This window comes from Atractosteus spatula, unplaced genomic scaffold (genome assembly GCF_055471065.1).
Source record: "Atractosteus spatula isolate fAtrSpa1 unplaced genomic scaffold, fAtrSpa1.hap1 Scaffold_135, whole genome shotgun sequence".
In the NCBI taxonomy this organism is placed as follows: Eukaryota; Metazoa; Chordata; class Actinopteri; order Semionotiformes; family Lepisosteidae; genus Atractosteus; species Atractosteus spatula.
Window position 1 is genome coordinate 1 of NW_028296692.1, and position 13,219 is coordinate 13,219.

Below are 13,219 nucleotides of genomic sequence, written 5' to 3' on the forward strand. Positions count from 1 at the left end.
GTTTTTTTAAATACATCGCACAGATATTGTATTGCATGTGTGTCTATAAAACATTTAAGTATCTACAGCTGGCATCTATATGTGCCCTGTGATGGAAAACCAAATGATGAAAACATTTGACTGTCCATTGGACTTGTTGTAACAGTCTTTAAACACAGGCTAATGCAGAGAAACAGACATGCGCAAATACAGACATTAGGCTCAGAAACAGCACTGGTTATTTATAATGCAGGGAAATAAAAAACAAACTCCAAAGTAAAAACCTAGCTCTTTTTCAGTCCCTCACTATCAGGAGTGGGCAGCTAAGCTAATTGCCATCCTCAAAGAACTGAACAACTCTTAACTCCAGTCTCTCTCTCTCTCTCTCTGTGACTCTTCACAAAAAACATGTGTTTCCCTGAGTCTCTTCATACTAAACACTTCCAGAACCTTGCAGCTCTGTCCTCTGTGTCTTTCTCTTGGTCCCTCAGATGCACAAAGCCTAGCAGAGGATCTGCCGTCTGGTCGGTCCCATTTTTACCGAACGGTGCCTTTCTTGAACCTTATCACATTAACTACTCCGCAGAGCAAACACCACACGTCTGTGTTAAGATATGTTCATTTCACGAGTCCCAGACTTGCCGGGTCCCAGACCCGTTATAAGTCCCTGACTCATCGAAGAGAATACCCCTGTGGCTCGCTTTTCAAACTATTAATTTTTTAAGGATCATTTACTGACGTCAGACAGCTGCCAATTCTCCAGATGCGTCTCTGGAAGGATAAACAGTTTATCCCCCTAGGTTCATCCAATTTGCTAAAATTGTCCGGGTCCGGATGGAGTTTCAGCAGCCATCCGCGCTCAGGTTTGTGATCCCGGACGAGCCCCCAAATTGTCATGGAAATATACCTATCAAGGAAGCCACGAGAGAGAGTTCTTACCTGAGTAAGGTCTTTATTTCAATATTGCAATATTGGGAGCCCTGTTGCCACTCTGCAAAGTGCATCAGAGACTCAATTTGTTACAAGCAGTACAGGGTTTTTATAAGATGTTGCGCTGTAAGAGAAAGCTCAGCATTTTGTCCCTTCTAACACTTCCCCTTTCCCTAAGACAAAACAGATTACATCATAAAAACGAAAGAAGAAGCACCACTAGATTTGTTTTTCAAAGCTTATCAGTTACTTTCGGCTAATCTAATGACCTAGACAGCATATATTGTTTTGGTACATTGTCTTCTAAAGTAACCTAAACAGTGCGTACTTTGTTATATATTTTCCTAAAGCTCTCTACATTTTAAGAATCAATTTACTTATTAGATTTCCATTTCACTTCAAATGGCAGAAAGCAAAGCAACTGACTTTTGGAAGCTTGAGCTTCCTTCTTTGTGATCTGACACCTGACCAATAATCTTCCACCAGCAGGTCTTGTGACAGCGGGCAGCAGCTCACACCCCACAGCATTCTGGGAAATGCGGTCCAGACAAGAACCTCAAGTTTGTCTTGACTCACTCCCCTCTTGCATATTTGTACAGTATGTATAGTAAAGAGACTGAATGTCCTGAAGGGATAGGCCGTCCCAAAAAGAGATGAGTAAATAAGTGCTGCTAATTATCTGTGTTCTCACCTTGTGCACTGCAGAAACTTAAAAACCTTGAAGTCTTGCATCTGCCGTTTGGAAAAGGCATTAAAAAGGCAGCTGAGATGATTATTAAAGTTTGTCAAACTCTGCCATGCTTGAGGTCCCTTTGAATGCACTCCTGTTTGAAAGATGACAGTCTTGTCACATTTGGTAAGTTGTACAGAGATCCTTTATGTTTAGAATAGATCTACAACAGAATAAGTGCTTGTTATGACAAGTCTACTGTATGATTTTCAAATGGTGTAAAAATAAGAGCTAAATCAAACCTGTCAGTGCTGGGGCCCTGGGTTCAGTTCCTAAGATGCTCTCTGTGTGGCGTTTGTATGTTCTCTCTGTGTTGATGTGGGCTTCCACCCACATGCTGGTAGGTTAATTAGCCCTGCTGTTTGTGAGTGTGTGTCCGTCTGCCCTGTAATGGACTGGTGTGCCATCCAGGGTGTATCCTGCCCTACGCCTGTTACTTGCCAGGATAGGCTCCAGCTCCCCTGCGACCCTGTGTTGGATATTCTGGTTAGGAATACCAGAATATCCCAGCTCAGAAACAGTACTCTCTACTTTATCATATGTTTTGTTTTCCATGTAATTTTTCAAATACATTGCTTAGGATACATTCTATGTTTGTTTATAAAACATTCAAAATATCTAAATAAAGTGAGTTTTTTTAGTTATTTTAATCAGGCATAGGAAATCATAAAATAGAGCTTTTTCTCATTTTTGATAAGCTTCATGCCAGAATTGTTATCCTATTAATTTAGGACTGTGTTGTAATAAAACAGTAGTTCTATTTCTAACAAAAGTGCATTTTATTTTTCAATGCAATTGAAGTTTTTTTATTAGAAATATATATAAACTTAGTAGTATTAGTATTCTCAAAAAATAATATTGTTTAAACCTATCTATCAGGAAAACATTATCTTGGTTGATACTACTGTTTTGAAACGTTCCTGGAAATGACATTCAAATGAATTAAAATGCTTGATTAGCTGTCCTTACCTACAGCTGCGATACCACAACTGTATTCAACCTATGGACAGAGTGGTGGCTCTGTGGCTAAGGAACTTTGCCTGTGGCTGGAAGGTTGCTGGTCCAAATCCCGTGGCTGGCAGAGGAATCCTACTCTGTTGGGCCCCTGAGCAAGGCCCTTGACCCCAACTGCTCCAGAGGCGCTGTACAATGGCTGATCCTGGGCTCTGACCCCAAGATTCTCTCTGTCTGTCTGTCTCATGGAAGGCAAGCTGTGGTATGCGAAAAGACAAATTCCTAATGCAAGAAATTGTATATGGCTAATAAAGTGATCTTATGTTATCTTATTCCATGTAATAAATAAATATAAATATTTTTTTTAGCAAAGGCAACTCAAAATGGCCATTTCCTTGGACTTCATAAATTCATTATAGATCACAGCATCAACACCACAGAAAGAGGTTGGCAGGAATTGTTCCACTGTCTGGGGCGCCTGAGTAACCTGGTGAAGGTGGACATCTCCAGACCCGTGTCTCATCTGCTGAAACCTTCTTCCTGCCTGGTCGTCGCCTGTGTAAGGGCCATCGCGTGGCTCCCTAGAATCCAGTATGTTCTTCCGCCGGGCTGGCTGCTGGACGAAATGGACTGGAAGCTGTTCGAAGACACGAAGAAGAGGCATCCTCAGTCATGACACATTTCTTTGACCTACATGATCCACGTGCAGCCAAAGATTGTAGAAAGCATTTGAACTTTAGTTGGCAACACGTACCACAACTTAAACAACAGAAATCAATCCCCATTCGACCATCGCTTTCGGACGCTGTTGGCACCCGGTGAAGTACAGGTGTACTTGAAATGAAATGAGATGTGTACTTGTACTAATTAACTGCTGTCTCTGTGTTTTTCTATTATTGGAAAATAAGACTGCAAAACCTGAGACCTCTAAATATATGAATATTAATTATATTTACATTTCCCTGTGCAAGGTCTGAAACAACCCCTTAAGCCTTGCAATCTTACACTGTTCTTGGATCCTATGTGGAAATAGAAAGGGCAGAAGGGTCATGATCTGTTTTGTAACCAAATGTATTCTGTAAAAGGATGTGATGAACTGTCTCTGGTCATTCGTCCTGCTTTCCTAATATGGACTAGCTGTAGATTGCTGTAATAGCTCTCACTATGTTGTTGTTACCGAGGGAGCTTGGTAAAGTCCCTGATTATCTCCAGGTGGCAGAAGAAATAAAGTTGCAGACTATTGTTCGCTGTAATCTGGTATCCCATTACACCAGTTAACTGAGGCTCACGCAAGCACATCACCAGTTGGGTCATCTGTCATTCCAGCATCCCAATGACTGGAGTTACTTGTAGGAATAGGTACTGGCCAGAAGGAGCCCCAATTGGAAATGGCTTCACCCAGAGGTTGAATGAATATTCAAGTGCTTGTGAAGGCCAGGGTCTTTATTAACAGCGGTTCATCTCTGATATCCACAAAATGTGTCCTCTTAGACATTTCCGAAGGTGTGTGTCCAATGTTGTACACTGGGCCAAGGAAATGTCGGGGAATGACGATGCCTAAATAAAGGAATTTCTTTTATTTTGTAACCGACTGCACCGCCTAGCACTTTGAAAGGGTGCCAGGACTCTACACTTGAAAGGAAAGTGGGGATATTGGGGATTTAGGGGTACAGAGAATTAAGTTGTGGTGGCAAATGTAAGCGTACGTTCAAGAAAAGAACCTTCTATGTCTTTTTAAAAGTGATTATTCATGAAAGTTCTTAGGAACACTGCCCCTTCTCTGTCCTGTGGCTGTGGTCCAGTAATATACAGCCAGAGTGCTGATAGTCTTGCAGACGGAAGAGGAGGCTCATCCTGTTGATATCAAGGCGGTGTAGGACTGCACACGTCATAGTGACTGTGCAGCTCCTACTGGACTGGTCCGCAGAGCAAGTGAGAGGCGAGCAACACGCTGTTCTGAATTTCCTAAGACTCATTCCCAAGGTCAGAGAAGCAACACTGAACTAAAATGACCTGAAAAGGTCTGTTACAGAAGTCTCTGAAGTTTATCTTTTTAGAGCTGCAAATACAATTAATTTGCAAATATAATTTCTGTTTTACTTATAAGTCAAAAATGCTACACAGGAGAGACCTCTGTAACTACAGTGAACTAAAATGACCTGAAACAATCTGCTCCTCTGACTTTGTGAGTGAGTGAGAGAAGTGAGACTGTTCAGAACTGTCTTAAATAATGACTTTTAAAAAGAGGACATGTCCTTACACTGGCCTACAAACGTTATGCTCGGAATCCCCAAATCCTATCCCTTTTCACTCTCAAAAGTGTAGAGTACCATCCTAATGAAAATCTAAACAAATCTATTAAATTAACAGTCAGAGGGGCCAGATCACATTTAAGACATACACTGAATTTAAATATGTATTTAATTTTTGTTCTTGTTGCTCCCCAGGAATTCTGAAAATTCACTATTGCATATTAAGGCTCTACATCTATTAGCTGAAATATCGAATCTTATAGACATTAAAATACATTGTTAAATTGCACTGATTAATAAACAAGAATTAATTAAACTTCACTGTGTATATTTCTGGTGTGTCTTTAAAGCAATTTTAGGGAAATATTACAATAAAATTCAAGCGACTGATGCAAGTTCATTTCTGACTGAGGATATTATTTCCACTATTTTCAGGAACGTTCTAATATCATCTGGTGTTCTGCTTAGTCACCCACTGCACCAACGACTACAGGGCAGCAGCTGTTACTGTGGATTCCTTACAAATGAGGGACCTCTCGCATCCTCATAACCTCATCATCAGAAAGTTGTGAGTTTCGGGGCAGGGCCACTTCCTCTCTTGCTCTTTTCAGACACTTGCGGCAACTGTTCGCTCATAACCACGTCTGGAATGCGTGACCTTTACACGGGGGAGAAGCAACGCCAAATCCCTTTTCTAAACAACATTCACATTCAGAAATAAGTCAAGAAATTTGCGCTGCTATCAGCCTGCCCATGTTGCCAAAGAAAGATTCACTCGGCGTCAACATGGCAGAACAGCGATCACTTGAAAACAATGTTCCACACTCCGTAAGCAAGAACTTCAGTGTTTGCAGTCATCCGATATGGCGATAGTCAAAGGAACGCAAAACACGAAGCGTCAAAAGACAAGATAAGTTGATGGAAAGAGCATTGAATTGATGAGCACAAAAGTTCAGCACGTACAATAGGCAACGAAGGTCCCAGCGTCGTCATCGCACTTGAAAGGACTGCCTTGCAGACCAAGGGCAGTGGGCGGTGCCCTGTAGAGGGGCAGAGGCGGTAAGACATGATGCAGAGAAGCCTGAAGCAAGGGGGATTAGCTCAAATGGTAGAGCGCTCGCTTAGCGTGCGAGAGGTAGCGGGATCGATGCCCGCATCCTCCAGGTCTGAGTTTGGAGCACCGGGAGCCAGGCGCTCTCCTTTAGCCTCTGCGACTTCTGACAGGTGCTCCTCCGTTGCGGAGAGAACGTCCTTCAGTTGTCAAGCATTGAAGGGCCACGCCTCCTTCCCAACCTCAGTCTGCACTGAGTGCGTCTCCGGCATTTTCTCGTCCGATTTGTCAGCTTAGCAAGTGAAAAGTATATCGGAGTAAAAACAGTGCTGATAATACTCTCACAAATTGTTAGAAGACGTGCTTTTGATCATCAATTGCTTAACAATCACATTCGTTCGACTTGAGCCATCAAGCTCGTAGTTTCCCTTCAAATCTTGAAAGCTGCCAGTGAGCACATCATAGTCTGCAGGATGCCCCGTAACTTGAGTACTTCAACAGAAAGAAGAGCAGACAGCTCCACAAATATGCGAGGCACAGAGAGCGCAAGGCGTGGAAAGAGCGTTAAATTGATGAGCACAAAATTTCAGTTCGTACAATAGGTAACGAAGACTAAGACTTGCAGACTAAGGGCAGTGGGAGGTTGCTGTTTTGAGACGGAGGCATTGGGACGGTGGGCCGAGATCTATTCTTCTTAAGGAATTCTTCATCGTGAAAGATCAGTCCACAGGTTATCTAAAGAACTTACAAATTTTTTGGACTCAGGGAATCACGAGCTACCGGAAGGGAGTGAAGTGCTGAAACACATGACATGCCCTCTTGATCTCACATGCACAATTCTGCTGCAACATGCACAGCTACCGTCCACACCAGGCAGTGGGGCTTCAGCAGAATTTGCTACGCCACCTGCAAATACATATCCAGCTGCACACATATACATGGCTTCCTGTCCTTTTCATGATCTCAAAAAAAAGCATAGCGTGGTTTTCCTGCCACCTGATTGACCGCATCTCCCTCAGAATGTGCCCCGCTGCATTCATTGCTGAAGCAGGACGGAGGCTAACGGACATGCCAGAACAGTGAGGTTCAGCGATCTCTCCAAAATATTGTGGTTGTAGTGGAAGAAATATGGTTTAAATTGTACCTTGGTATTTCAAACTCTCTCTAGAATGTTATCCATTTCTATTTTATTTTGACAGGAACTGTTAAAAGGCTAATGACACTAGATGAAAAGAGAAGAAAGAAAACACAACGTTTCGGCCGTGGAGCCTTCTTCAGGTGTGAGGGCTCCACGGCTGAAATGTTGTGTTTTCTTTCTTTTCTTTTAAGCATGGAATAGACCTATTACTTGTTCCTTTGCAGCCTACACATGCTGACACAGCTCCCCACCTGAACTGCTAATGATACTAGATGCCTGGTAGTTTGTGGTACTTGGTTATTGTCTTATGTTTGCTCAAACTGCATATGTGTGATTGCATATTTTTGTGTATTTTCATATGTCAATATTTAATTCACTCACATTCCTGTATGCTTGGAAGGAAGGCAGATTGGATTTGGCACAGGACGCCTGCTCATATATGTTGATCTTTGTTGGGCTGGAAAAACTGATAAAAAGTGTATGAAAAAAGCTCTCCCCAACATTTCCCTTCTCTTGGCCATGGTTACACTGCCCTTTCTTTCCGTCTTTTGTCCTTCTACAAAGATTCCAGGGCTCTTTATCCACCATAATATCATAAGCCAAAAATAACCATCTAATGTGTAAACAGCATTTGTAATGTTGGTAGCTGGAAGAGGTTAAGTATGTTTGCAAGACCTAGTTGATTACACCACAGACTTACCTTGTTGTTGTCAGTTTTTTTTTCTCTTTTAAAGGCTGTGCTGGACTGTACCACTATCATAGAAGATTTTTTCAGGACACATCGCAGTTCCATAGTAGAATTTATCAATAGTAGAATTCCATAGGACATTATTTATCAACATCTAACATTACCCAGTGTGAGACTCTGCCAGTAAACCTCAGAGCATTGAGTTCTCCACTGGTGAAGATGGCTTTCTGAAGTCATGAAATCCACTGCTGGGATGCCTGAGAGACAGTGATTGAATCCTGGCTGGAAATAGGCTCTCTGTTAGTGTTGATCTGTGAGAATTATGTGGTAAAAAGGGAACACTCCTTTACTTTAGTCACTTTGAAAGTTCAAATGTACAGATCTTCAGAAACCCCAGTCTGAAGGATGAAGCAGGTTCTGCTCAAGAAGTTGCCTACGTTTTGCTCCATTCACTCCAAGCAGATAGTCCAACATTTGCCTTCTCTTGGCCATGATTACACTGCCCTTTCTTTCATCTTTGTACTTCTACAAAGATTCTAGGACTCTTAATCCACCATAATATCAGAAGCCAAAATTAACCTTCTAACATGTACAAATCATTTGCAATGAAAGGAGGTGGAAGGGTTTAAGAATGTTTGTAAGACCTGGTTGATTACCACACATAGACATACTTTGTTGTCAGTTTTTTTTCTCTTTGAAAGGCTATAGGAGGGGCGTGATGGACTGTACCACTATCATAGAAGATGTTTTTCTTCTAAGGACACTTCTGTAGAGGCAAGGCTTATTTAAAATACAGGAATTAAGTTTGCTGCTCCCTTGCCAGTCCCTCTCTCCCTCATCTCAGTGCAGCTGGATACAGAGAGGCCATTCCATCTGGTTCACATTTAAGGTGTTTTTCTAGCTGATAGAGTTTCCTGATAAGGAACAGCTCCCAAGGCTGAGATTCACCAGCCACCCTAATAAATGGTCATCTCTGGCGCCTTACTGTCTGGGAGATTCCATGGGAGAGTCTCATCCCAAGGTTTACAACCCTAAGGTCAGAGGTCATTGTTACTCATCCTCCACCTCAATCAGCCAATCAGGAACTGGTAGGGCAGGGTAACTCCACATGGGTCTCGAATGCCTGCGGAACTTTTAGCCACTGAACTACCGTAGTTCCTCCAGATAAAACAGGCAGCACAATGCCCAGAAGGTGCCCCTCCAGGACATTCTCAGACTCAGCTCGGACAATCACGTGACGGCCAGTGTGTCCGAGTGCCAGGACTTAACTTTGTTCTAAGAGTCGAGAACAGAGGTTGCCCATGCATAACAAAAAGATCTGCCCCAGGTTAGCCTAGCTGACAGCCTCGTGAACCACCGGTACTCCACCGCCAAAGCTCGCCTGATCAACGAGTGAACTACGGTCGGAACTGTCGACAGCTGAATCTCAGGATTCAGGACTAGCGCTACATCGGGAACGAACTGGTCTTCTTCCCATCTAAAGAGTGTGACTGGCTTGGACCCGCAGTCACTTTCCATGTGCACAAGCTCTGCTAGTTTCAGCCAACACTAACTCGCCGGTCTTCAAAGAGCATCAGCAGCGCATCGCAGCAGGAATCTTTCCCTCCTCTCCTTCTCGCCAGCCGCACCGGCCACTGCCTGGCACCGAGCCAGAGAGCGCCGATTGCACACAGCAACAGCCTGCCACTGCTTCTTTGTGTCCGCGGGAGATCTGAATCCACACAGATCGGATGAGTATTCAACATTCTGCATTACAGCTCGAGAATTCAATTGTTACCTCAACCACAATTGATATCAATCTAATACCTATGAGTGATGTACTTGCTTTTGAGTATCTAGTGTAGAAGTTGTAATCCCAGTTCATTTACGAAACAGTCTAAATGAATGGTATACTGAATGTATGTCCCTCTTGGTTTGGAACTCTTCATGATTTAATATATAACTTTTGTATTCTGCTAACCCACACTCTTAAGATCTGTTATGTTTATATGCACATTTTATGTATTAATAAGTGTATTAGTATCTGTGTGTGTGCGTTAATGAGTTAACCCGCGAGGTCGGTTTTCTAATAGCCATCAAAGAATCATTTTGTGACTTACTGCTACAATTAATAATTGTCCCAGTAAATCCACAAAACCCCTACACATTCATGGAAACCAATATTTACCTGCTAATCCAGAATGCAGCAGAGAACAGTTGGAGAGAAGGTTAGTATTGGTCGATACTGCATCACAGAGGTCAGTCTCTTCCCCCTCATTATGCAGGCTGACTTGTTCACGATGAACTGTGCTCCAGTGACAGTCAGCTGCAATCACTGACGCAGACACAGTGTTGATATACTGATGGCACTTTGGCTGATTTGGTTAACATGCTTCCTCTTAAACAGGAGATTCTGCGTTCAAATCCCAGCGGTGCCTTTCTTCCTGTCTTGTCTTACAAAATGTATCACTATGGATGATTATGTGCAGCTTCATTTTGTTTAATGCAAGTTTTCATTTTCTTTCTGGAACAACTTGCTTTTCATGAAATTCATACAGCCTGTGAAAGCTGAAATACAAATCTTGCATTGTATATCGCAGGCTGGTAAGAAAGAGGCATTATTTTCTTTTTTTTAATCAGAAGCTTGCAAATGGAGAAAAGGGACACACGTGAATCTCTGTTAATTGAAAGGTTAGTGGTTTGAGCCCACCCAGAAATGCACTTCTCATTATTGCAATGTAAACCTCATCTCTACTTATTCGGATTTCTTAGCAAAACCTTAACCCACTTGATATTTGCAGGAAATGTGAATGTTTTTGTTTAACAATTAAGTACGTAAGTCAATATCACTGGGAATGGCCAATAATGACCAACATTCAAGGACATCATATTTATCCATGGACTTTGATCTTCGAACGGCTGGCAGAAAAATTAATTTATGCTCTCGTTGCATCCTTATTTAGAATATTTAAAATTATGACACAGATTTGTTGGAGAACTTGACAAGCAAAAAAGACAGTTGGACAGCATGATTATGTTAGGACTGTACATTTGTATTTTAATACTTTTGTATATTTATCCTAATTTTAATATACATGTAACCATAAATGCTGTTCTATGTAAATACATTTTGTTGTATTTTATCATATTTTAGCTGAGGGCACAAGGGGGTCTATTATACCTTGCAAAACTTCCAAGACAACTATAACAGAGGCTCATATTTTAATAAAATTTGCTTTAAAAGAAAACCAAAATTTGTACAATATCATCCCTCAATATCAACGTTCAAATGAAGGATTTAAAGAAGCAACAGTGATAGGAGAGTACATTGATTTTGGACCAATATTTGCATCTGAACAATCCTTCCTCCTGGAAAGAAGAAAAAACAGGTATGTTTTGAGTCTCATGATGATGCTCTTCTGGATAAAAACAAAACAGTGCAAATTTGTTTCTGATGTATTTTTGATTAAATTATAACTGTCATCGAAGAGAAATTTGATCAGTTGAATGCAGTCAAAACTTTCGACATTTTATATGATGACAGGACGTACATTTAGGACTCAGTACCGATAACACTGCTGCTATTGATGGAGTAGAAATAAGTGATGTATTGGCAGTTTTATCTGAGGCAAGAAGTACTAGAACACCTCCTATAAAAATGTTAGGATTCAGAGCAAGAAATATTTTTCCACCTCACCCAATGGTATTGCATTAACGAGGCTGAAGCTGGCTTCTTATTCGCCAGCTTCTTCTTCTGCCTTAAATGCTGCTGCTGTGATGTTATGCTGCCTTTCGCCTGTAGATGGCTCTTTACAGTAATTTATAAAAGTACTAATCGGGATGGATTACTGTATTTATCCTCAGTAAATGGGAATATGTAAGTAGTGACTATCCAAATAACATTTCTGTGTGAAACACATTTCAGAAAATTGTAAACCAATTTTCAAAACTCACAATAACACAAACACAATAAGTCAATAAGACGAAGGCAAAACATAAGTTCACAGGCACTTTCTGCATATTTACCACGACCTTGCCTTCTGATCATAAAAAGTCTTAAAATCTTGCATTTTACAAGAACTTTTTAATATAAATGGGACATTTAGAACATGGCATATGAGAATATATGGTTAACCGAGGATGAGCAACGGGTGATGGCACTTTCTGCTTCTTGCTATAAACCTACCCCCTGGTTATAAAAACATCTAAAAATTCTGACACTGAGGTGTGAGAGACAATGGAACAGACTATCAAAATCCTGAACTTTAGGAAATTTTACTGTGCCATTTTTTTAAATATGACCCTGTGAACATGGCATGTCCCTCCTTCCTCATTACCAAAACATCTCAATGTTCCGACACTATGTACATTGGTAATTACAACACTTCACTGTTGCATTTCTGAGTTGTGACATTGTGAACATGGCATGTTAAAGTATATAGAAAATCTAGATCAGAACAGGCTAAATGCAATTCATAGTGATTTATCATTTTCTTACTTTCTAAATGAAAAAAAAAAATTCAGTGATTATGACACTTCGGTATGACATAAAATATGCTTCAATGACAGAATAAATAATCATGGAAAAAAATACCTACAGTGGACATTCATATTTGTGATTATAGGAAATTTAAATATCAGGTGAATAGCTGCGTCAGCATTCGTAGGCTGCAAAGGAACAAGTAAAGGGTTATTCCATGCTGAAAAGAGAAGAAAGGAAACACAATGTGTTGGCCGTGGAGCCTTCTTCAGGTGTTAGAAAGACAGGGCAGTATGCAAAGATAATTTTCTTTTTATCTTTGCTGACTGCAGTTTATCTTTGATGACAACATCAAAGAAATTAAGGAATTCTTACAGCTAACAGCTCCACATCAACTTCCTTCTATAACTAACCTCATCAGATCTCTCAACTCCCAACTCTTCCAGTTTCTCACTTCAGAGAAGGATAAAAAACTCAATCATCCTCTACAGAGAAAAACCATCAACACCCCTACCACCTCCACCAATCCTAACCTTGTTGTTACTATACCCTCTGACCTTTCCCTTTCACCCCTTTGCATCCTCAGCTAACATATTTTAATATTACAACCCAATTACAATAGATTGTACAGTATTTACAGTTTAAAATTAAGGTAAATATGTCAAAATATCAAAATCCATCTGCACAGTGCTAACAAAACAATGCTTGTCAAGTTCTCAAACAAATCTGCATTGTATTTTTAAAATATTTCAGCAGAGGATGTGACGGGAGTATAAATGACGATTCGAGGATCATTTTTCTTGGGTGAATATGGTTTTCTGGGGAGTTGCGATGTTGGGCATTATTGGACATTTTTGACACGTGTTGAACAGTCGCATTTCCTACAAATATTAAAATGGCTATGGTTTAGCTGAGAAATCCAATCGACCTATGCGAAAACAATGTTTACATCACAAAAGAAACCCGTCCCTGGGTGGACTTGAACCACCAACTTTTCGGTTAACAGCCGAACGCGCTAACCGATTGCGCCACAGAAAC

The 13,219-nt window shown here is 41.0% G+C and overlaps 2 non-coding genes across 2 annotated transcripts; one reads left to right on the forward strand and one right to left on the reverse strand.

Annotated features, from left to right (window-relative positions):
- The first annotated feature begins 5,935 nt into the window (after window positions 1–5,935).
- Window positions 5,936–6,008, forward strand: trnaa-agc (transfer RNA alanine (anticodon AGC)). The gene has a single exon. It is a non-coding gene; the product is annotated as a tRNA-Ala (tRNA).
- A 7,137-nt stretch (window positions 6,009–13,145) lies between these two features.
- trnan-guu (transfer RNA asparagine (anticodon GUU)) lies at window positions 13,146–13,219 on the reverse strand. Its single transcript has one exon. It is a non-coding gene; the product is annotated as a tRNA-Asn (tRNA).